Genomic DNA, 23,424 nt, shown 5'->3' on the forward strand with positions numbered 1-23,424 from the left:
ATAGAGCAAGTCAGAGAGGTGAAAAAGAGCACATATTTTAGTGAGCTGTGTTTTCATTCAGTTGATTTAGTTTAAAAAGCATGTATGTATTTTCTTTATGTATTAATATTTTCTTCCAAATTTTTAGTGTTAAAGTAAAAACAATAGTACACTATTCTCATTCTATCCCTATTGAACAAAATATCAGCAAAATTACAGTTTGTGTTGGGGGGTTGGTTGTGAGGGAGACAGAAAATATATAAAGAATCAAAGAATAGTAAATTATAAGGGCTTTTTTAGATATACCTAGAGAAAAGGGTTAAGCTCCAAAATCATACCCCATTCCTATCATTTAGGGAGGTGTATGAATCAGATATTTATAGCTACAAGTAGAAGATCATGTAAGTGTGGTACAATTTTATTTACTTTTATTTATAGAAGTACAATTTTTAAGTGGCATAGTATGAGACACAGTAATGGCTCGCTGTCTATCTGTGAATCGTATTTGTGTTTTTCACATTTCAAATACTGGGCACAGTGTTCGCTTCTGTGATCCCATTGTAGAAGAATCAGGCACGATCCCAGGACACTAGGATAAATATGCCTGCTATACTCAAGACATTTGCAGACAGTCCACTCCCAATTTATGGAAGTCCTTTCTTAAAGATCAGAGGCTGTCAAGCCTTCACCTCGGTGCTTAAATGCCCTCTCTAAACTTGGCAGTCTTGCCTGGAAACATTCCTCCACCCTCCTGCTAACCTTCTGGACTGCTGCAATTACTTGCTTTCCTGCTCACTCATCACAGTCAACCCATCCTTCAGTCCCAACTCTCTCCATCCCACTACTGGTTCAACGAATCCTGACTTCATCCCATTGCTTAATAAGACTGAACCCAGTAGTTGTGACTTGCCCCACGTGAAACTCTGTCACTCGAGTCTTCATTGAACTTTCTTCTTTCACTTTTCCACTCCACTTTCTCTTGGTCCCCAAATTATCTGCCAATATGATATTCGCCACAACAAGAAAATGCTTTGTTATCTAGTAAAAATAAGTACTGTTGCAAAAATTGAATGTGCCCCCACCCTTCATCATATGATGCTGGATACCACAACAAGTGACCCATTAAATATGGAATGGATTCTGGCTAAGCACAGAGGAGTCTCTGTCACTTTGACAGAGAACGGGCCATCTGGAAGCAGAAGGAAGTTGGGTGAGACTCTCCACTTGCCTCTCTTCCATTTGCTCTAAAGTGAAGGGTGTGCACACTCCTTAATGCACCTCTGTTGGGGGAAAGGAGAAAGAGTCTGTCCTGGCTCACAGACAGAAGCTGGAGGTAGGGACACCACTGACAACAGGGAGCCTGTGACCTCCTGGGGCTTTCTCAAGCACCAAAGCTTGTACCAATTATTTCAAAGTTTAAGATTCCTGATATGCTCTAGAATGTAAGGTTTAAGAAACCAATAATTTTTTGTCTTTTTTGTCTACTACTGTAGCCTTAGTGCCCAGAAGAATATCTGCACATGTAGACACCAACCTCAAAATATATTTTGAGTAAATCAATGTATTGCACTGGATTTGGCAATTATATCTCTATCAATCTATTCCGTTCCAGGAAAACTTAAGTTCAATAGCTTTTTACAGGTCTAAATTTCTCCAAAATAGTCATCATACCTCTAATGATACTTTCTTCTTTCTTGGAAAACAAAAAACCCTCCTGGTAAAAAGAAGTACTCTATACCCATAGGGTAAAGAAGAGAGGATAATAGGATGAAGCATTTCCTTCTCAAAGTTGAGCTATTCATCATGGAGCTTTATGCCTCCTGTCTTCCCAGATAAACTGTAATGATATAAAAAAGTTTCTGATTCCAATTAGAAACCTAACCACAAACTTTAGCCTTATATCTATGAGGAAATATCTTTGAGATTTCATGTTGACATAATTGCAGAAATGTGGCCAATTTATAATTTGAAAATCTTAAGAATTTGACTGCAAGAAGAATCAATATTCTGTACATATTATCAGGAATGGAAAATGGTGTAGTGTTAGTAATAACAAACAGATACTTTCTGAGAAAACAGAGTTGATTTGTACCACTCCCATGTGAAAAAAGCAAAAACAATATAAAGTTGACATGGGTGTTTCTGGTTATATGAATGCTCTGGTTTTATGAGAGATATGGAAGGTTCTGCATAAACTCGTTACTGAAATAAAACAGCTAAAGACTGATTGGATGGGTAGCTTCCTGAATTCTGAGTTATGCAGCAAAATAATACATAGCACATGGATTTGAGTTAACTACAGAGTTGTCATACCCGTATATGTGCTTAAAAACTGTTGATTCGTTGTTGATTTATCTAGCCAGGCGAGAACACTAATTAGAAAAATGTGGTGTCAACTTTCTCATCAAAATAAATCTGAGAGGTCAATCACCCTTTATTCCATCCCTCATCTTTTCCCCATGTGCCAAGTTTACTGACTGGGCTCAGTGTTACACTGATAATCTGAACATGAAGTCACCCTAGAGCAAACAGGGCCCCACTTCTGAAGCTGTAGAGAAATTAACTTTTACAAAGGGTTGGTACGTATTTTAAATCTCAGTCTCAGATTAAGGCCAGTCTAAAACCAGTAGAACAGGTAGCTACTATAAGATATGATAATAGAACTTTGATGGAGGCAACCCTTTTCTATGTCAAAAAGATACTTCTTTCACTAGTTGGTCAAGAATTCTACCATGATGAAAATAATAACTCTGACAACAATTACTCAATGCTGAGTAGTTTATTAGTGGATTTTATATAACTATAATGACATTTTATTTTTTATTGTGTGAAATAAATATTTCTTCTATTTGTCAAATTAATAAATTGAGGTTCCTACTAATTAAGACTTCTCAAGATTCTGCAGCTAATGTGAACTCAAACTAGGGGCTTCTAACACTAAAACCCCTCATCCTTTCTGTTAAGGCATTTTGACTTCCAGACTCTTATAAAAATTCATACAGATCATAAAGACATCTTAAAGTGTTAAGGAAACACTTAAAACTCAGGCTGAAATCTCTTTTCTTCAGCAGCAAGATGAGAGGAAGACTAGGGGGATGGGATCAACTCATACTTTGGATCCCTTTTGATCAGGGGAAAAGTGATGAGAGTAGGACAGCTACACAGGCTGGTTGAGGATGTCACATGGGACTCTGATGTGTCAGAGGTGACCAAGGGGAGGGAACCTGGGCATCACCTGAGGGAAAAGGGAGATGGGCACCAAAATGGAGGGACAAGGATGCAGAGAAAATGGTTACCCTTCACCATCTGCCTAGGACCAGTTCTACTTTTAGATAATGGCCCTAACCATGCCCCAAGATGTTGCCAACAGCTCTGTCTTCAGGGAGAAAGGGCTTCTTAGGACCAAACCCCTGCTTTTTATGTTTCAGATACATTCCTCATTTTCTGTGCACCAGGCTAAATGATTTTTACCAGCCACCTCCTCCAGCTCACGTATGATTAGTGAGATACGGTGAGGGTACCCTATATTGTTTCTCAAATAATAGTCTGCAAAGCACCTGGATCTTCAGAGAAAAGCAGCCTAATTCTTCACTGATTGAGCACATGGGGAGGGTTCAGGTAGTCCTTCCCTATACTCTTGGTGTGAGGCTTCTTTTTTCCTTTCTTTCTTTTTTTCTTCTTACTTAGCCTTTATGTTCTATCTTCACAGTGATGACAGGCTCTGTTTTATTTTGGTCCAGATTTGGCAGCTGATTTGTCAAATGACCAAGGTCAACTGGTCATCTTCAAATGCTCAAAATGGATATCCCAAAATAATCCCCATATTTTAAAATAGAGATATTCTACTTTTCTCTAGCAATGCTCTTTCTCACCCCTATTTCTCTCTTTCCCTTCTCACCTGTACCTTGCTCCCCCCAATCCACCTCTCTCTCTCTCATATTAAAAATACTTAGGTATACATTCTATGTGATTCACAATCCCTCTCTCTCTCTTTCTGCCAGTAAAAAAAGATTATTGTGTTATAACTGCCACCTTAGAGTCAGTATTTCATTTAGGTTTCATTCTCTTCCTTAATTAACCAATCCCATTCCTTAAAATTGGTTAAATTTTACATAGTATGTTCAAACATAGATTATCCTGGGAATCTGCCCCATATTCAATCTCAGGATCTCAGGGTTATGCGACATTCAGTGCTCCTCAATGCTAAACTACCTCTTAGAGAGTGACAGGAATACACACACACACACATATATGTGTTTTGGGAGCAGTGGGGGGGAAATGCAATTTTCCACTCATTCTGATCAATGAGAAAATATTTAGAACCAGCTAAAGGCTTAGATGGGAGATAAGAAATGTCTGTCTGTAACGCCAAAGAGAACAGACCTAGATAAATTAATATGCTGTGACAAATACAGTTTCACTCCTAAATATAATATATTTCCCTCTCTCCTCCCTTCTGAATATTCACCCTGATAAGGAAAATGTCTGAGGTCCTTCTCATAGTTAATGAATTAGGATACTCAAGAGAAGTTTCTCAGAATACCTGCTTCTGAGTCAGGGCATTGAAATGATGAAACCCCAGTTCCAAATTGCCTCAGGAAATGCAATGCATTCATGTTTCAAGTACAAAGTCCCTCAAACTCACTTTGAAAATTTGCTTAGAGTCTAAATAAATCAAACTGAAAGACTTAATTATGAAATCTCAGCGTTGGTCATGAAAATAATAAAATGCCTGAGTTTCTGTTTTAATAGAAGTGTTAATATTTTAGCAGCTCTTAACTGCCTGTGTTCTATTTCACAATTTGTGATTAAAGTTTGATTTTAATAGAGCTTCAAAAAAAAAAAAGTGAGACTTTTGCTTCAGTTATTTGTAATAACACCGGCTTGTCACTTTTAACCTGTAATTAATGTCTTCCCCTCAGCCATTCTTTCTTGGAGGGGCAGAAACAGCACAGTTAAGACCGATGAATCCTGTGAGGTGACCTGGTCCATACCACACCCAAACAGACAAAGAATCACCATGTGCTCTCTTCTGTGTCGTCCTGTGCCATCTATCTCAGGTATAAGATTGAGAATAAAAATAACTTGGAGATATTAACTACTCCACTTTTTAAAAATCTGCTTTCTAATTTACTAGAGATGTCTTTTGAATTAAGGAGCAAAAAGAAGCAGGGTACGTTGTTCTGAGAGACTCCAGCTTCTCCAATTCAGATGAAAAAAATATATAAAGGGTAATAGATTCTAAAAATTCTTCAATGGAATACTTTTAATATTGAAGTATAATTGGTATATAAAAGCAGCTGTGCATGTTTAACATATGGTACCACCAAACACAAGCAAGATAGTGAACGTATTCATCACCTCCCAAATTTCCTTGTGTTCTTTTGTCATTTTGTTGTTTTTATTTCTTTTTGTAATAAAAATCCTTAACATGAAATCTACCCTCTTAACAAATGTTTAAGTGCACAATACCATATTGGTAATTATAGGCATTATGTTGTATGTTAGATCTCTATAACTTTTCCATTTGCATAACTGAAACTTTTTACCCCTTGAGCAGCAACTCCCTACTTTCCCCTCCCCTCAATACCTAGCAACTACCATTGTATTCTCTGCCTCTATGAATTTTACTACTTTAGATACCTCATTTAAGTGGAATTATGGAATATTTGTTCTTCTATGAGTGGCTTATTTCACTTAGCACAATGTGTTCTGGGTTCATCTATCACCCAAATGGGAAGTTTTTCTACTTTTTTAAAAGGGTGAATGATTTTTCATTGTATGTATATGCCACATTTTCTTTATCCATTAATCTGTTGATGGGCATTTGGGTTGTTTCCATATCTTGAATATTGCAAAAAATGCCACAATGAATATGAGAGTGCAGATATCTCTCTGAGATCCTGATTTCAATTATTTTGAATACATGCCCAGAAATGAGATTGCTGGATCATATGATAGTTCTATTTTAAGTTTTTAAGGAAAGTTCACATTATTTTATATAGCTGTTGCAACATTTTACACTTTCACCAACAGTGTAAAAGGGTTCCAATTTCTCCACATCCTTGCCAATACTTATTATCTTTTGTACTTTAACAAAGTCATTTAACAGGTGTGAGGTGATCTCTCACTGTGGCTTTGACTTTCATTTTCCTGATATTAGTGATGTTGAGTGCCTTTTGATATACCCAGGGGCCATTTGTATGGTCACGTTTAGAGAAATAGCTATTCAGTTCTTTTTCCAGTTTTAAAATCTGATTATTAATTTTCTTGCTGCTTGGTTATAGAAATTTCTGATACATTTTGGATGTTAATTCTTACCAGATAAATGAGTTTTCAAATATTTTATCTCATTTTTAGGTTGCTTTTTAACTCTGCTAATCATTTCCTTTGCCGTGCAGAAGTTTTTTAGCTTAATGTCATCCCAATTGTCTACTTTTGCTTTTGCTGCCTGTGCTTTCAGTGTCATATCCAAGAAAACATTGCCAAGACTAACATTAAGAAATTTTTCCCCCATATCTCCTTAGAAGTTTTACAATTTCAGATCTTATGTTTAAGTCTAGTCCACTTTAAGTTGATTTTTGTCTATGTTGTAAGATAGGGGTCCAATTTATTTGTTGAAAAGACTATACTTCTTTTCCCTATTACGTATTCTTGGCAAACTTGCCAAAGATTAGTTTACCGTGCATGGATTTATATCTAGGTCCTCTATTATTTTTATTGTTCTACAGGTCCATCTTTATGCAAGTATCATACTATTTTAATTACAGTAGCTCTGTAACATAATTTGCTTGTTTTCCATATTATTTATTTATTTATTTATTTATAATTTCAACTTTTATTTTAGATTCAGGGGCTATGCGTGCAGGTTTGTTACCTGGTGTATTTTCAAACTAGGAAGTCTGGTGCCATCAACTTTGTTCTTTCACGAGATCACTTTGGTTATTTTGGGTTTTTTGTGGGTTCATATGGATTTTAGTATTATTTTTTCTATTTTTATAAGAAATTCATTGAGATTTTGATGGGTATAGCATTGAATCTGTAGACAGCTTTGCATAGTATGCACGTTCTAACAATATCAAGCCTTCCAAACTATGAACACTAAATGTCTTTGAGTATATTTGTGTCTAATTTATTTCATTACGTTTTCTGGTTTTTAGTGTACAAATATTTCACTTCTTTGGTTAAGTTTATACCTAAAGTCTTGAAAAAGAGAACGTCTGCTCTCTTAGAGGAATATTCTCTAACTATACCTAACTTCTTTAAATTTGTATGTACATATAGATATTCATTGCAGACAATCAGAAAAGTCAGAGAACACTGAAAATCTTAAAACCACCTATAATTCCATCACAAAAAGGTAATAATTTTTACTATTTTTGTGTAAATGCTTCCAGACTTTATATGATCATCCTTCCACAACTGTGAAAATGAATCTATGATGTTATTTTTAATCATTTCAAGGTGGTTCCTTGATTGTACCAAAAGTTTATCATATTTCAAACCAAGATGAATTACTTGCTGTCTATTGAGACCTAATGTGATATAATAAAAGCCATTAGGAAGAAGCGGGTTCTCATTTTTCCTAAGGATGGAAGAATTAGGAAAAAGAGATTTGATTAAGAGAATATGGAGACAAATCAAAATCTTTAATCCAGGGCTTAGCCTTTGGAATCATGATTTAATCTAAAACAAGAAGGCTCCTTAGAGCTGTCATTTTAAAAATATGCTTGCTCTTGTCTCTGATGCTGTTTTAATGCAACTGCTGATAAGAATCCACTGCTCGCAATACCAGAACCAAGCCAAGCATATTTTAAAGTGGCAGGTCTAATTTCCAACTTCAGCCTCAGTGTTATGAATATAAATCATCAACTAGAGAAGTAAACACGCTGTAAAGGTCCTGGTCAGTAACTCATCCTTCTCAACAAACTTTCTAAAGACCAAATCTTCATCTCCAAGAACTCACAGAGGTAACTAGAGAGAGCTGAAGGCTCATCTCCAAGTAGAAACTGGCTTAGACAGTTAGGGTTCAACACTGGGCCCAGTACAGAGAAAAAAAACAAAACCTGGATTTACAATGAATTGACCATTCTCCTTGCCCTATGTTAAAACCAGATACTCGTAATAATCTTTAGATCTGCTACCTACACATAATAGGGTGATTATCAGGTGAATAGTCATTTGGAGGCAAGGCAAAATTCTAGGCAAAAAAACCAGTATAGGCAAAGAGATCGCAGCATCAATGGGATAGTGAATTTTGGTAACTACAAGTAATTGGATATGACTGAAGCATGGACTATCTGTGAGCTTGTTAAAGGGCATCACAATAGAGAGATGGAGTAGAAAAGAGCCAGATCAGATTGTAAAAGGCCTTCTAGTTAGTGGTCCTTAAACACTGAAATTACCTGGAGAGTGTCAAAAATACTGATGCTTGTTCTCACCTTTAGAGCTTCTAATTTTAGTGGTCTAGGGTATAATCTGAGCAACAGAATTGATAAAAGCACACTAGCTAATTCCAGTAGAGAGCAAAGTTGAGGAACCATTCTTCTAGGCCATTATCAGAAACATATACTTCATCTAAGGATAATAGAAAATAAAATAATTATTTGTAAAGCATGGAAGTGTCACATTTAGACTTTATACTGTGTTGTTTTGTTTTTAGTTTATGTTGTATATGTATTTATTCATTCTTTCTTTTAACAAATAGTGAATATCTGCCCTATCTCAGACTCTGACATACATTTTTTTTCCTTTTCCTGAAAACAATCTTCCTGTAAATTCCATGCATTTTCTTTTCCTTTTTCTTTTTTCTGTTTTTAAATTATACTTCAAGTTCTGGGATACATGTGTGGAATGTGCAGGTTTGTTACATAGGTGTACATATGCGATGGTGGTTTCCTGCACCCATCAACCCGTCATCTATATTAGGTATTTCTCCTAATGCTATGCCTCCCCTTGCCCCCGAGCCCCCAACAGGTCCTGGTGTGTGATATTCCTCTCCCTGTGCCCATATATTCTTATTGTTCAACTCCCACTTATGAGTGAGAACATGCAGTGTTTGGCTTTCTGTTCCTGTGTTAGTTTGCTAAGAATTATGGTTTCCAATTCCATCCACATCCCTGCAAAAGACATGAACTCATTCTTTGTTATGGCTGCATAGTAGTTCATGGTGTATATATGCCACGTTTTCTTTATCCAGTATAACATTGATGGGCATTTGGGTTGGTTCCAAGTCTTTGCTATTGTGAACAGTGCTGCAATAAACATATGTGTTTATGTGTCTTTATAGTAGAATGATTTATAATCCTTTGGGTATATACTCAGTAATGGCATTGCTGGGTCAGATGGTATTTATAGTTCTAGATCCTTGAGGAATTGCCACACTGTCTTCCACAATGCTTCAACTAATTTACACTTCCACCAACAGTGTAAAAGCACTCCTATTTCTCCACATCCTCTCCAACATCTGTTGTTTCCTGATAATGATCACCATTCTAACTGGCATGAGATAGTACCTCATTGTGGTTTTGATTTGCATTTCTCTAATGACCAGTGATGATGAGTTTTTTTTTTTTTTTTTTCATGTTTGTTGGCTGCATAAATGTCTTCTTTTGAAAGGTGTCTGTTCATATTCTTTGCCCATTTTTTGATGCGGTTGTTTTTTTGTTTCTTGTAAATATGTTTAAGTTCCTTGTAGATTTTGGATATTAGCCCTTTGTCAGATGGATAGATTGCAAAAATTTTCTCCCATTCTGTAGGCTGCCTGTTCACTCTCATGATAGTTTCTTTTGCTGTGCAGAAGCTCTTTAGTTTAATTAGATCTTATTTGTCAATTTTGGCTTTTGTTGCCATTGATTTTGGTGTTTTAGTCATGAAGTCTTTGTTCATGCCTATGTCCTGAATGGTATTACCTAGGTTTTCTTCCAGGGTTTTTAATGGTTTTAGGTGTTACATTTAAATCTTTAATCCATCTTGAGTTAATTGTTATATAAGGTGTAAGGAGGGGGTCCAGTTTCAGTTTTCTGCATATGGCTAGCCAGTTTTCCCAATGCCCATTTGTTGAATAGGGAATCCTTTCACCATTGCTTGTTTTTGTCATAGACTTGTGTTTTAAAAAGATCACTGTGCAGGATTTTGGGGAAATTGCAGAATTGGCAGCATTGGTTTTAACCACTTCAAATACCCACATTTAAAAAATCAACCAACTAACTAACAGAAGCAGAAACTCATGGACATTTATGACACAATTAGCTGACAAAATATCCCCCAAAATATTAAAATACAAGCAGAAGGGAACAAATCACCTACAGTCCCAAGACCCACATGATAATCGCATCTGTATGGAAAGAAGAAAAAACAATAAAGTAGGACTTAAAGCACTTGAGAATAGGACAACTCCCAAAAGAGATAGCAAATATGTACTGGAAAGCATAGTAAGCCAATTTAAGACCAAAAACAGAAAACTGGGAGACTCTCTCCCTAAACTAGACTGAACGGATTGAAGCAGTTTAACCACCATAAGTCCTCAATACTGACTTATCAGGATTCTTTTCTAAGATGGGGCCAAATATTGAGAAAAAAAAATTTGCTATGAGTAGAACAAAAATTAAACAAGACAGAGAGACCATAATGAAACAAAGAGAAGGTCCAGGCCAAAATGAAGATGGGGAACAAAGCCAGGAAATCTCAGGAAGCAAGCAACCATGTTTTTGAAAATTATACCAAAATAACAGAGGGGGAAGTTCTGTGGAATTAAAAAAAAATCCTGAACCCCACTTTATTCTGAATGTTCTGGAAAGATAATCACACATAAATAAACAACAAAAACTGTTAAGTTCAAATTCTATACAAAGATGTAATAAGAAAAGAGAAACTAAGTGACAGAATAGCAATTTCCATACAAAGATGTTATAAGTAAAAGAGAAAAGTGAGCAGAATAACAATCTTCCAGACAATAAATTCATGCCAGAATGACATGTACATAAAGGAGATTTGAATTGCAGTCCACTGTTCCAAAATTCTCAAACACATTAATAATTGATACAAAACATGGAAGAGCAATGTAAATTGGAATTAGAGAAGACTCATATTTAGATGACAGTGTTTATGAAAGGATTATAAGTAAAAGGATAAATAATTTAAGAAATGAAGACTAAACTAGAACACAAGAGCACATAAACACAAAAGAGAATGTCTTAGAATTTAAAATTAAGAAGTTGAGATCAAAAGTGTCCTAGAGAAATGTCAAATATAAAAAGTAGGCCAAAAAAAATTTCAACATACATATAATAGGAGTCCCTAAAGAAAAAATGGGGCAAAGGAACAGAACAAATGCTAAAAAGAAAAATTTAATTGTCAAATATATGTGTACCTATATATGCATATCATATATAATATATGTAATATAATACTATTTATTATAAATATTATATAGCATTATGTAATATATATTAGAATTGTATATTATATATACTATACTATATACATTTGAAATTATATATACATACACACACATATATATATATAAAAATTACATTTTGAAAGAGTATACTATGGAGATCAGAATATCAATCCAGAATAGACAACACCAGTATCTTTCTAGTAAAATTATCAGACTTTTTGGAGATGAAAGCATGTGTCTTATTAATGAAATAATATTAAATTATCATTAGACTTTTTGATAGTAAGACTTTATGCCAAAAGAAAATGTAGTATCACATGTAAGATATTCAAGGAAAGAAAGTAGAAGCTAAGGGCTTTGTATCTAGCAAAACTCACATGTATAAAAGGCACAAATTATTAACTGTAAAATGTAAAAGCATCTTTTAAAAAAATTTATTGAGACATGACTGATGTGCAAAAACTATGCATCTTTAATGTATACAATTTGATGAATTTAGCTTAAAAGCTTTCTGGGAAATCTATAATAGAACAAGACTTACTTAAATGACTAAAGAGGTGTTAAGAAAGTTATCAAAAATTACCAAAGTCATGTCAAAAAGACTCAGGATAAATACTTGAGGGAATAGATATCCATTTTCTATGATTTGACTACTGCTTATTGCATGCCTGTATCAAAGTATCTAATGTACCCCATAAATATATACACTTACTGTGTAAAAATAAAATAAAATAAAATAAAATAAAATAAAATAAAATAAGATAGCTATAGATCCTCAAAAAATAAAAAGGACTCAGAAGCCAAGTTGAAGAGACTCCCACTGGCCAAGGATAGAACAACTTGAACTTCATAATGATAATAGTTATAATAGATTTAAGCCATCAAATATGTTTAAATCAATGAGTTCATTAGGATAATATTTAATGTAACTTGTCACATGTGGAGGATGACAGAAAAACACTCCATCATCTTGAAAATCAGTAAGTTAAGAAAAATATCAAGCTTTCACCTACCCTTCTTATATGAACTATACTATTAAGATAAACAATAGTAAAGGAAGAGAATCTTCTCTTTTATGAAAGCAGAAAATGAAAAATATAGTAGACAGAATTTCTAGAATGATGAAGTAAGAATACCACCAGACTCTCTCTCCAGAAAAAAAAAATGTATCTGGTGAAATTATTAAAAACAACTGTTAAGGTATTTAGAAATTATCATAATTGCATATACCAAATGGAAAACATTTATTCAAGAAAAATTTACGAACTTTTGGTAAGAACAGTGGACCTATGGCATTTAAGCCATGACCTACTCCATTACATGCTCTTCACCTTATAAGCTCCAAGTATAAGCTCCAAGTATAATGGAAACTCTACCCCATTAGAGAAGGTTATAGTAACCTCACTTTCCATATTCTAGTGTCAGGCTCCAGTTTCACTCAAGTAAGGGCAGGCTGCCTGTGTTTCTGATTTTCACTACTTCCCAGACACCTGTTGCAGAAGCTTGATTCTAGGCAAACATGGCCAACAGAACTTGAGCTCTCTTTTGACAAGCTCTATCTTTACAAAGAAAGTTCTACTTAAACCACAGCAGGCTGAAAATATTGAGACCACATTGTTTCCTATCCAGCTTTCCCAGATGGTAGAGGTTCCTTGCCATAAAGGAAAAACAACAACAACAACAACAGAAAAACAAACAAACAAACAAACCCAGAGACTTCCACTTTTATCGCTAGTATCCCTAGTACATAGTATAGAGCAAAGGTGTCACTCAAAGAGCAGGTCTCCATGCCTAACCACCTTAGCTGTGGTTCTATAAAGTCAACGAGCCCCACAGCTCTACCTGAGGGAGCTGAACTTAAGTGAAACAGAGAGTAGAGAGTTTGACACCTAAGAGTGTTGTCAAAAACAATGGAGATCTTGGTGAAGAATGATTAAGAAGAGGCTGGTAACTCCAAAACAAGCAGAGTTACAGAGCAATCAGAAAATAAGTCAAAATAATCAAAGGAAGGAAGGAAAGAAGGGAGGCAGGGAGGCAGGAAGGGAGGGAGGGAGAAAAGAAGGAAGGAAAAATTGGAAGGAGGGAGGGAAGGAGGGAAAGAAACAGATAAATATAAACGCAGAAAGAAAGGCGGAAAGAAAGGCAGAAAGAAAGGCGGAAAGAAAGGCGGAGGCCGGGCGCGGTGGCTCAAACCTGTAATCCCAGCACTTTGGGAGGCCGAGACGGGCGGATCACGAGGTCAGGAGATCGAGACCATCCTGGCTAACACGGTGAAAACCCGTCTCTACTAAAAAAACAATACAAAAAACTAGCCGGGCGAGGTGGCGGGCGCCTGTAGTCCCAGCTACTCGGGAGGCTGAGGCAGGAGAATGGCGTGAACCCGGGAGGCGGAGCTTGCAGTGAGCTGAGATGGGGCCACTGCACTCCAGCTCGGGCGACAGAGCGAGACTCCGTCTCAAAAAAAAAAAAAAAAAAAAAAAAAGAAAGGTGGAAAGAAAGAAAGAAAGAAAGAAAGAAGGAAAGAAAGAAAGAAAGAGAGAAAGAAAGAGAGAAAGAAAGAGAGAGAGAGGAAGGAAGGAATGAAAGAAGGAAGGAGAAGGGGAAGGGGAGGAAAGGAAAGGAAAGCAAAGGAAAGGAAAGGAAAAGAAAAGAAAGAAGAGAAGAGAAAAGAAAAGAAAAGGAAAGAAAGAAAAAAAATGAGAGCCAAGAAGAGCCTTCCTGATATCACAGTCAACTCTGCTAGTCACAAGGCTGTGGCGTCTGGTAGTCACAAGGCTGTGGCATGTGCTAGGAAACATCCACTCAGAAGCAATCAGAGAAAAGACTTAGGACAGAATGTCCAAAGCTTCACTCAGACACATCAACAGAAGCTGAAACCTTGCTAGCAAAAGGGGCTTAAACACTACTTCTGACAAAATACTGGAAGACTAATAAGCTACTTTGATCCAAGGGCAGCAACAAAAACAAATACTACTAGCAATGAAGAGGGGTATTTTGTAATGATCAACCCATCAGGAAAATTTAACAAATTTGAACACATAAATTTAAATTTAACAAAAGGTGTGCAAGTCTTATACACTAAAACTACAAAGTATTGTTGAAAGAAATTAAAAATATTAAATGTTTTTTTAAATGTTGAAATGTTCATGAATGGATGACAACACTTTTAAAATGATAGTATTCTGCAAGTCAATCTACAGATTCAGTGCAGTCTCCAACAAAAATCCCAGATTTTTTTTTCTTTTGCAGAAATTGACAAGATGATCTTAACATTTATATAGAAATGGAAGGGATACAAAATTGCTAAAAGAAATAAAAAAAAACAAATTTGGAGAACTCATACAACCTGATTTCAAAATTTACTACAAAGCTACTACTATAATCAAAACATTGTGGTACTACATAAGGACAGACATATAAATAAATAAAATATGACTGATAATTCAGAAGTAAAACCTTGTATCTATAGTCACTGATTCTTAGTAAGAGTACCAAGATAACTCAGTAAGAAAAGAATAGTATTTTCGACAGATTGTGCTGGAACTAGATATCCACACGCATAAGAATGAAGTTGGATTCTGACCTCATATCATAAACAAAAAGTAACTTAAAATAAATCACAGACCTAAATGTAAGAGCTAAAAATAACAACTCTTAGAAGAAAACAAAAGTAAATCCTTTTGTCCTTGGGTTAGCCAATGGTTTCTTAGATATGGCACTAAAATCACAAGCAACAGAATAAGAAAATAGATACACTGCATCAAAATTAGCAACTTTGTGCTGCAAATGATATCACTGAGAAAATGAAAATGAAAAAGAAAACCCATGGAACTTGAGAAAATATTCACATATCATACATCTGATAAGGGATTTATATCCAGAATATATAAAGAACTCACAATTCAATAAAAAACATAAATAACACAATTAAAAATGAACAGAGGATCTGAATAGATCCAAAGATCTACATATAGTCAATAAACACATCAAAAAATACTCAACATTATTCATCATTAGAGAAATGCAAATCAAAACCACAGTGAGATTTTTTTGTTTCAGTAGAGATAGGGCCTCATTATATTGCCCAGGCTGGTCTTGAACTCCTGGCCTCAAGGAATCCTCCTGCCTTGCCCTCGCAAAGTGCTGGAATTACCGGTGTGAGCTGCTGAACCATGCCACAGTGAAATATTACTTCACACCTACTAGAATAGCTAGGCTATCAAAAAGTCACGTAATAATAAATACTAATGAGGATGTGAAGAAATTGGAACTCTTAGGCATTGGAGGTGAAATGTAAAGTGGTGCTGGCAATTTGGAAAACAGTTTTTCAGCTCATCAAAAAGTTAAACATAGAGTTACCATATGACACAGCAATTTCACTTCTATTTTCTGCAGAAAATATAGAGGACAATGGCACATAGTGAATTGTACTATGCATTTGCAATTAGCCACATCCAAACTGTGAGAAACTCCATAGTTCAAACAGCCTGTGTTTTCAACAGATACATTTTAAGACAAAATGATGAGGGATAAGTATAAAACTGTCAAGGAAATGTTTAGTATAAAAGTTGGTGTGGTGGACAAAGGGATTGTGTTTGAAATGTGGTACACAGAAGGGGCTTCCAGGATGTCTAACTGAGTTATATTTTCTGACCTGGTCATGGTTAGGTTACAAGATGTTTGCCTTAGAATAATTCATTAAGTAATGCATTTTGCTTTGTGACATTTTCTGTGTCTGTTGTTGGTGGGCTTTTTAAAATAGGTTTTTTTTTTTAGATTATGAAAACTTTCTCTTCAATCAAGGCTTTTAACATGAACAGATTTCTTGAATAATATGGAAAGTTTCCAATATATTGAAACATAAATCCGTAAGTCACCATACATACAACACCCGGCAGGAAAAAACAAAAACAGCAAGTTTACATGATCCCTGTAACAGCCATGATCTTAATCTCAGATGCTTCCTCCATCTACCAAGTGTGTTCTGGATACAATGTGGCTTCCATTGTCACACTCAGCTGAGTTGGTGGTCCACAGATCACTCACCTGTCTGGGTTGTGGTGGTGGCAGCTCTACTCAAGAAGCAAAACAGTTACCAGCACATTCAAAAAGCGTGTTGAACATCTTTTAAATATCAAAGTGAGAAACAAGAAGGCAACATAATAATGTTATCAGAAAGATGTTAGGAAGCAAGGACAGCTGTGTAAAGCTCGAGGCTGGAAAGTGCCTCGCCGACTTCATTTATTTGACTTCTTGGGTAGTGGGCACTGGAATAGTAAGATGTGAGATTCTGGTTCATGGATCATATAATGGATTCATCCCTGACTCTGCGGAACGCCAGGATTCAGACATCAAGTGGGTTTTAGGGACCGGCTTGGCTATGTCCTTGGGCAACATGGCATGCCAATACTCAATCCCCTCATCATTGTATTTCTTCAAATAGTAAATTTATTTGTGCGATGTGATCACTGCTTCTGCAAGCTTTCAGTCCCACACCACCAACATCCAAACAACTCCCAGCAGCACCAAATATTTTTAAATGAATTAAATAATTACTCTGGAAGTAATGTGGAGAAGAGATTTTGAATTTCAGCAAAATGAGATTAGAACCAGAAAAAAAAAAAATGAAATTAGAACCAGAACGGAACATGTGCAAGACAGAAAGGAAATTAGGAATATATATGAAACTGCCTAAGAGGCAAATTAATAGAATTTGGTGACTAACCAAATGAGTTGAGTGAGGAAGAGGTAGAAGATGGTGACTTACAGGTCTTTTGGCTCGGATCAACATGAGTCGAAAAACACAGGATAAGTACATCCTTTCTCTCACCCCTGACAACCTTTGACTATTGATTTTCCCTGTCCAGTAGTCATTCTTCCTTGTTCTGGTAACAGAAAACATACTTTCCTTAGCAACCCACTCTCAGTCCATAGTCTTCAAGTGGCTGTCTCCACCTGTGCTCTAAGGCGAGCTGGAGAGGCCAGTGACCCAGCCGATGTTTTCAACAGATACAGAGCATCCTGCACCCACCACAGCGATTGATGCAGGTATTGAACATGACCCCAGCTAGGTTTGTTGGAACTGAGTGGATGAGCCCATCTCCTCTCAAAGTTCTAGGTTTATTACTGTGGCTACTATGAAATAGGAACTTGTCTAGGAGTGATACCCACACAGCAGAAAACAGAGCGGAGACAGATGCACAGAGTCTACACATATGCTCTTACAGTGTTAATGACATTGATATAGTTCCTGGATTCAGGCAAGCCTGAAGACAGTCTATTCCTGTGCTTTTCAGCTATGTGAGTCATTATATTCCAATTTTTCCTTTAAAAGCAGATTGAATAAGATTTCTGTCAATTAAAAATGAAAATATCTTGACTAATGCAGGATCAAGGAACATTGTACTGTTTCCAGACTTACTCATATACATAGTCTAGTGCTGGCTAATAGAAATATAATGTGAGCCACATATCTAATTTTAAGTTTTCTAGTAGCTGCATTAAAAAAGTAAAAATAAGTGCATAAAATTATTTTTACTAATATATTGTAGTTAACCTAATATACGTAAAATCATTTCACACGTAATCAATATTTTTAAAAAGTATTACTTTAAGTCTCTTTTGTAATGTAAAGTACATTTCTAAGTCTTTGAAATCTACTGAACAGTTTAAACTTAAAACATCTCAATTTAGAGTAGCTGCATTTCAAGCGTCCAATAGCCACATGCGGCTATTGTAATGAGCAGCAAAGATCTAAGCCATTCCCTACCTTTTCCCAGCAAAGTCTGCCTTCTCTTGAGTCCTACTGATAGTATTCCAGAATTGACAGGTATGTTAAAAGTCGTGTGGTCCACCTTCTCATTTTATAGGTAAATAAAATAATAATGATCTATCCTAATGAAAGTAAGTTAGTTTCAGAGCTGGAATTCATATAAAAAAATAGGAAAAACAATGGCTAGATATTGAATAGTTACTACCTATAAATGTTGATATTGGTTTGTTTGTTAGGTTTTGTGTTTATTTTGTGTTTGGCTATTCAGTATTAACTCTTTCCTATCTGTGGAAATTAATAATATTAAGAGATAATATCTAGTGAGTATATGTCAGATACTATTTTGAGAACTTGACAAATATTGACTCATTCAATCCTCAGAGTGACCCTAATGAGGTAAGTATCTTAATCCTCATTTATCTGTGAAGAACAAATGAATTAAGACATGGGACTGGGATTGGAACCTATGGCTTTTGGATTCTGAATCCACACTATTAACCCATCCATTACTCCTGCTCTGTGGTCTTGCTGAAGGCAGCAACATGTTTCCCATTATAGAGGCCAAATGAGACATTTACTCCTTCTCCCTGTTCTCTGGCAGCTTGGATACTTAACTCAGGCTTGGTGAGTTGATTACTCCCAGAAATTCACACCTGAGGGAGATGCTACAAATACAAAAGATATATGAGAATTTATTCATCATGGAGGACAGCAGACGGGACACCTGAGTCAGATCATACCTGTGGCCTAGCCTCTTGAGGACCTGAATTCCTGCCTGTCTTCCAAAACTGAATCTACAGTTTCCTGGTTTTCTGTGAAGTCCTGATGTCCTTTCAATAACATTCTTTTTGCTTAAAACTTCCAGAGTCCATTTTCATTATCAACAGCCAAGAATGTTGATTGATACCAGTAGTACATATTATTATATTCATTTTACACAAAAAGAAACTTAATCCTTAAAAAGTGAAACACTTTTGCTTCAGCCAGGCCTGGTAGCTCACGCCTATAATCCCAGCACTGTGGGAGGCCGAGGTGGAAGGGGTTCAAGACCAATCTGACCAACATGGTGAAACCCTGTCTCTACTAAAAATACAAAAATTAGCTGGGCATGGTGGCGTGCTCCTGTAATCCCAGCTACTCAGGGGTCTGAGGCAGAAGAATTGCTTGAACCCGGGAGGTGGAGGTTGCAGTGAGCTGAGATAGCGCCATTGCACCCCAGCCTGGGTGACAAGAGTGAGACTCTGTCTCAAAAAAAAAAAAAAAAAAAAAAAAGTTAAACACTTTTCCCAATATATTTTCTAGGAAGTAGTTGGCAAAACTGGAATTTGGACACAGGCCTAGTAGGTAGCCTCCAACTACCTGCTATTCTGGACTAAAATCTAGGTCTCCTGACCCCAGAATCCTTTTTCTTTCCATGATGCCAATCCTCCAAGCCATGAACAATAAATAGCCTTACAAAATGAGGTCAAAGGGTTAAAATAAAGTGAATAGTGTTTTACATGGTCCCTAAAAATTAAATCCTAAGGAGAACATGCTTAACACTGTTACAGAGCCATGAAAGAGGTATTTAGGGCACCAGATCATATTAATCATAACAAGTAGTTAGAAGTCAATCCCATCTGCCACTATGCCAGGTCTGCCTTCCCCAAAGTGTAAACATTTATTAAGTCCCACAGGATTCAGCTTTAGCTCAACAGAGAGGAAGAAAAGAATTGAGACTTGGACAGCTTCCACCTTGTAGTCACATCTGCACAACAGGTCACCTAGTTAAAACTAAAGTGGTTCCCACAGGGAGCTAGAAAGAGTGGCTCTATAAATATGCTCCTACAAGTACAGCTGTGCCCCTTTGGTGTGTGGATGGCTGAAAGCAGTGTACCAGAAAATGCTGGAGAGATGGACTCTAGGCCAGTAAAATAGCAGAGAAATGCTGAAGTACTGAATGTAGAACAGAGGAGACAACATAACAGTTACAGAATTCTTGGAGAATGGCATCAGAATAAAACTACACACACACACAGGCACACAGACACACAGTAAAGCATACACACACAGTGAAGGAGCACAAAGCACACAAAAACAACCACCACCACAAAACAAAATCACCTCTGCCAAGGATGGCAAAAGCACAAAGAGAAGGAAATTATCTGATGCTATTAGAAGCAGTGTAAATAACCCTAACTTCTTTGAAAGACAATTGGTAATATTTATCAACATTTTAAATATATGGGTCCTTTGTCCTAGTAATCCCATTTCCAGTAATATAGAATAGTATATGTGAAAGAATATTTGTTGCAGAATTTTGTTTGTAATATCTAATAATGTCAATAAAGACAATATTCCTTAAAAGGAGACTGATACTTATAGTATCAGTTATACTATACTTATACTGATACTTACAGTATGGTCACTTTTTGAAATATAAAACATACTTTAAAAGAATGAGGTAGTTCTATATTCAAAAATGTGAAGTGATATTCATGATAAACTGGTGTGGGGAGAACTGAGTGGCTGAATAATATAAACCAACAGATACACAGTGATCTGGAAAGACATTGCTATCAGAAACTTATTTAGATCTCACAGCAAATCTATGGGTGATACTACTGTTATATTTGATTTATAGACAAACAAATGAAGCAATTTAAAGAAAGGTAAAACACCTTAGCTAAGGTCATAGCTATTCGATAAAATGGAGTGGGTAAGGGGGCTATCAGGGCTTTTAAAATATAATCCACTTTGTTTTATATTTTTCTTGAATGAACTGTAATTTTTTATGACGCTAAAAAGGATCACAAAAACTTCTTTAAGACACCAGTAAAAACCATGGACCCATGGGTTATTTACGTTTGCCTCTGGCCACTTCCCCTTCTAAACTTCACAACACATCTCCTAGCTCCCTTCCTCATATGCCCCTCTCTTCCACTTTGAAGTGACAGAAAGAACTCAGCCCCTCTTACTTCCACAGAGAGATATTTCCACCATCTAGCAGCCTTCATCATTAGGAAATAAGCATTCATATTAAGACGAGTGATTCCTTGGCTCTGTTGTCTCTCACAATGTCACAGTTATATTTGCGCTACAGGAAAGATAAGTGTTTCACATGACCTTTTCAGCGATAATAACCACCTCTATGATCCAGCTGTGTTATGACATATTTTACATACTGATTAGGCCAATATTGTAATCACTTAACCAGAATGAAGGAGTAGGCTTTGGATGATTGTTTTAAAACATCATTAGGTTTGTCCCGTTACAATAAATTCCTTTGTATCATACCAAAAGTGTATAATGTATAACATTACATGAAAACTGATTGAAAAACATGGTAAGTATTGATAAATGAGATGAAGTACAGAACCAATGGAGCCTAATTTTCCCTCCCTCTGGCCTTTTAAAATGATTGTTGTAATCTACATGGGCAGTAGTATCCCATCAATTACACACCCCTCCCTTATTCAGGATCCTCATACTGAATATTGTGATGTCTATGAATATTATTATGTCCCTCTGTGAAATATAATTAATTTAGCTATTAATTCATCAACTAAAAGCATGTGACTACCTCTAATATCTAGTAAAGATAAATCATTTCCTAGCTTGGGAGTAGACTTCCAATTCTAAAATAAGAGACAAAAACCACCCAGAAAGGTAAAGCTTCCTACATGGTCTGCTCAGTCTTTAAGGTTAATTATGTCCGAACAGTAAACATTTAACAACCCTAGAGATAAGCTGACTGTAACAGGTGAGTAATCTCCCAGCTCAGACTGGCTCAGTGGACCGTTTTGTTTCATTGAAGAAAGCAATTAGCTTTCAGTGTGCTGGGAAGTGGGAAACAATTTCACAGATTAGTAGAGCTGAGGGCTCTGTCTGCTGGTGAAGTTGGTGTGTGGCAAGAACCACTTCTCGAGTTCTTTCTGGGCCAGCATAGTCAGTGACTGATAATATAATACACGGGGCAGCTGCCTCACAGAATGCATTATCAGAAAACCCTGATGGCAGTGACTATAACAACAAAATGATGTATACCACCACGTTGTTTTTCACAAGCAAAAGAGTATGATGTAGTATTTAGAGCAGAAAAACAAGGCTTTAAGGACTTCAAACATCATCATTATTGTGGACACATTAACTCTACCAGCTATGTAAGAAGGAACAAGAAGATATAGGTAAAGCTGAAGTAGGAGGACCTTATCACAGTCTATTTGGGAAGCCAGTGAAGGTGAATGTGACATCACATGCTGGTTTTCTATTTATGTTTAAACTTCAAATAGGTGATAATGCCAGAGGTCAAAAACAAGTGGTTGAGAAACTTCATCTGGCCTGCATACATGTTTTGTTTGGTAAGCATTTTGCCTAAATTTTTAAAAATTAGTCATTTTTAAAAAATCAGATGTCATACAAAAATCTAGAATTACAATTTTTCTTGAAAAAAATCAGAAAATCCAGTGCTTCTGAACTACTATGGATTCATGTAGCAGTTATCTTAAGGGGAGTAATGGCTGGGCCTCTAAGTCCCATTCACTATAGTCTGTGCCACTCCATATTGCCTCATGACACCAGGGATGACCATCAGTTGCAGTTTATCACTGCACTAGACCAGTTATTTTCTAATAACAGAGAAAGAGTTCTCTGTTCTCAGGTCCCTATCCAAAGCTAGAAAACAGAAGAGTGGCCAAAAAAGCCTAGTAATTTATTTATATATATTTTTACTCCTGACCTACACTTACTAGTCTGGCTTCTGTAGGTATTTCAGTTTGTGATGCCTACTGTGACAGGTAAGGAGATAGAAGAGTAGGCTTTCAAAGTCCCACAGACTTAGGTACAAACTCGGTTCTGCCACTTCATATTGTTTGGTATTGAATAAATCATTTAATCTCTCCACTAATCTGTTATCCCATGAGTAAAATGGAAATAATTATGGCAATGATGTCTACCTCCTATGTCAACTGTGAAGATTAAATATATGTGTATTAAAAATTAAAAATGTTTATTAAAAGATTAAAAATGTGTGTATGTCTGTGCATACATATACACATATATAGGTAGCTGGTACATAAAACAAACGTAAAAAGCTGTAAATAAAAAATAATGTCTAGGGCAATTCAAGAAAATTTGGGATTCACAGAAGAAATAATAAAATTACATTAGCAGAGGAAACCAATTTGTTTGGGTAAACTGAATAGTTTTATTAGTCCTCTGTTTTTCCCTGATATATATACACACACACATTTAGTGTTGTTATATTTTTGTCTTTGCCACTGGAATACGAATC

The 23,424-nt window shown here is 36.1% G+C and overlaps 1 protein-coding gene and 1 pseudogene across 2 annotated transcripts in view; both read right to left on the reverse strand.

The window, feature by feature from the left end:
- Nucleotides 1–23,424, reverse strand: part of KCTD16 (potassium channel tetramerization domain containing 16) — a 277,086-nt gene that overhangs the window by 30,734 nt on the left and 222,928 nt on the right. The window lies entirely within an intron of this gene.
- LOC119628057 (cyclin-dependent kinases regulatory subunit 1 pseudogene) lies at nt 16,565–17,198 on the reverse strand (annotated as a pseudogene).

The sequence above is a fragment of the Chlorocebus sabaeus genome, chromosome 23, assembly GCF_047675955.1.
Source record: "Chlorocebus sabaeus isolate Y175 chromosome 23, mChlSab1.0.hap1, whole genome shotgun sequence".
NCBI lineage: Eukaryota > Metazoa > Chordata > Mammalia > Primates > Cercopithecidae > Chlorocebus > Chlorocebus sabaeus.